This window comes from Bidens hawaiensis, unplaced genomic scaffold, assembly GCF_021521415.1.
Source record: "Bidens hawaiensis isolate Kalapana, Puna unplaced genomic scaffold, B.hawaiensis_p1.1 tig00029910_1, whole genome shotgun sequence".
NCBI classification, from domain to species: Eukaryota; Viridiplantae; Streptophyta; class Magnoliopsida; order Asterales; family Asteraceae; genus Bidens; species Bidens hawaiensis.
The window spans coordinates 92773-96208 of record NW_027494971.1 but is presented as its reverse complement, the minus strand read 5'-3'; positions in this window follow the sequence as shown (position 1 = coordinate 96208).

The window sequence follows — 3436 nt, the reverse complement described above, 5'->3', positions numbered from 1 at the left end:
TTATTTAACATTACTAAAGCATAAGAAACAGCTCGACATATTGACCGCGATTGCCGGTATTGTTATCCACTTAAACCCAGCCACTAACCAATCAAGCCCCCAATTGCATTAAGCGTTTTAAGTCCAAAAATCAAGGCTACACCTACCCCATCTCAGACAAAGAGAACTAGAAAAACTAGAGTCGAAACAAACTGGTTCGACAAATCACCATAAGCCAAGGACTCGTGGATGGTACTAATTAGATGCACTCGGTGAAATTTGATGGATGAATGGTCTTGTGGAGGTCGTACGAGCTATTCCTAAATATTATTGGACTTTGTCCTATAAATTAATAATTTGATATTTATTTACTAAGAACCTTCGAGCCCCAATAGTGTATCCTCAGAGTCACTATCCACTTGGTAACACGTAACATCTCAATCCCGTCTAGTATGTGCATCTTTGGCCTCTTTTACTAACTTTGAGAATGCTTCTTTGACATTTTACAATACATAACTTTCTCACAATCATTTGCTTTCTAGAATAACTTTTCGGAATACTCATAACTTTCATAACATACTTCTTCTTGTTTTTTTCTTTTTTTTCACTTTTCCCTTAATTTATATCACTCTAAAGTATATAACTATTTCTAAGCTCGTAAAAAGATGGACATGTGGTGGTGTGCTGGTTTGAGTGTATCTAATTCTTACCATCTCAAAGTTTTTAGATTATGGTAATCCTGCATAGAAATTCCGTTACACCGTTTTTGAAATTATTAGATATATAAAATCTGCTAAACAAGACTATCAAAAGTAGTTGGGCCTACCCGACACATCCCAATCAGATATGCAAACCATCTCTCCTTTTATTATTATTATATTTTTCATAAGTTCCGAGAGCTTGTTAATACAACGGTAATAATATCATTTCATGCTTAACGTAGAAGAAAAACAATTTTCAAGGGACATTCTTCTAAAAAAAATTTATTTATTTTTTATTTATGTTTTTAATATTAACTCCCAAGATTCAATATTATTTTATTTTCTTAATAATGAAAACGTCAGTTCCCCATCCCCACACTTAAATTTCACATTGTCATCAATGTGAAACAAGGAAAAGACAAAACTAAACATAAAGAAAAATAAAGTGGAATAGACTCCCCTGGTATATGTGATCATGGAAGTGTGCGGTGAATCATGTTCCTCGCCCTTCTATTCAAACACAAGCTTAATACTCCAGTGCTCTCTATCATGCTATCACTAACGAAAGAAAGCGACAATCCTTAAGAAAAATGCATCCCCACACTTGTTTAAAACTCCAGCTCATCAACCGTTATCAACCAACCAATAATAACCTGCAAGTAAGAGAGGAAACAACCCGGCAAAACTCGGAAATAAAAATTAAAATGAAGATAACATAATAAGGAAAGATATTACCGGGTTGCCTCCCGGGAAGCGCTAAGTTTATTGAATAGTCTTCAGCCGGACTCGCTCCAGAAACCTCAATCAGGAGGCTTCCCCTTTATCCTCTTCCCATCGATACTCCTCAATACTCTCCTCTTACAATTGGTCGAGAAGAATCCAATTGCACAACTCTCATGGGCCCGACCATATGAATTAAACTCAGCCCACCAACTCTTGAATTTCCCAAAAAATGGTTCAATGAAGTGAAAAGGGAAGTCAATCTCTTCATCACACTATGATTTTTTCGCCCAGAAATCCTCCTTCTAATTCTTTTAGCCAAATTTTTAAACCTTAACACGTCCCGAATGGAGATTGAGTATGGTTCGTGTTTTGGTTTTTCACAATCGAGGTGAAGGGTCGGAAGGACCGAATCACTAACTACTTAATGGCTCTCCTTACAAAGCTCCTTCTCGATCCTCACGTTTGGCTCGTTATATATTAAATCTTCAAGCAGCTTTAGATCACCAAGTGGGTCAAACTCGCTTTCATCTGTAATGGCAAAGTCCATCAACTCTTCACCAAACTCATCCTTAAATTCTTCCTCCCAAGAGGGAAAATATTCCTCTACTCTCTGCTCCTCCATTCCGGTATCTTCAATCTCACTCAGGGTTTCAAACAAAGGTGTATTCAAATGTGGAATATATTCCAAATCATTTCTAATAACAAACAATACATCATCCATTATTGCCTCCAATTCTGGGGTGGGCTCTAATATATTCCCTGAAAAATCTTTATACCCTAAGAAGTTCCCCATTTGATCATATGCAAATCGGTATGGAGGAGGCTTTGCAAAAAGTGATTCCCATGGAGCTTTCCGTGCCTCGACTTCTATATTTCTCCTCTCATAAGCATCATGCACCCAGTGATTTCCGCTACAAACTTTGCACCGTGGTTCTCCAACTTGTAATCTAAACATTTTTCCTGTAAAGAACACTCAAAAGAAACGGATCACGGGCACCAAAAAAATATAACAAAGTAATTATAAAATAAAACTAAATTAAATTACTTAGATTAACTAATTTAAAATAAATATATAAAAAAAACAAAAGGCAAGTCCCCAACTCGGGTCGTTCTCAATACGCCTCAAACCGTGTCCTCGACAACGGCGCTAAAAACTTGATGTCTAAAGGGTGTTTCTTCCACGGAACTCGCAACTAAGCTTTAAATTAAAAAAAAAACAGATTTTCCTAACAAAACTACACACAACCGGCAAGTTCACCGACCGTAAGTAAAGGAGGTCCAAGTATCGAACACGAGGACACATGAAAACGTCTATGATCACTAACCCTAGAAAAGACCTTCCTAAGAATAATATTTTTTAAATGATTTTAAAGAATTAAACTACTCGACCTAACTTACTTTAACTAAATTAAAAGACAAAACTTAACAAGACTTAACGAAACTTTACGACTGTGACTGAGAATGGAGAAAAACGTCTACCTAGGTCAGAATCATATTGAAGGTCTAATGAGCTAATGGATTGAATAACCTCACGACACCGGTATCTAAGGATGACACAACTAAGGTACGCTCAAGAAACCTAGATCACCTCTCGGTCACACTAACAAACCCTAACTTACACTTAATTGATTTTAAGAACAAACGGGAAAAGAATTGCTAAAGTGTTCTAATGTCGACTCTCCTCTGGGTCTCACCGACACAGAACCCTAATAGAAACGAATACTACGCAACCAAGGATGGAGGAACAATTTGGTTTAACTTAAACTAGATCAACAAATCGCTCACAAACCCAAACCCGACAAGAACCGAACCCGCTCTCGCGCGATCCTAATCTTAACAAGTAAAAGCTATGAGACGAGTTTACTTCCTATCACCTCTCGGTCCTAAGAAGGTGCCTACCTGCTGAATTCAATCAATTAACACACCCAAATAAACCCCCTACGGTTGTACACCCCGCAAACAATCTCTAAACACAAAGTAAAGAGTCAAACAAGCAACAATCAATCAAAACTAGTTCAATCAATCAAAGCAAG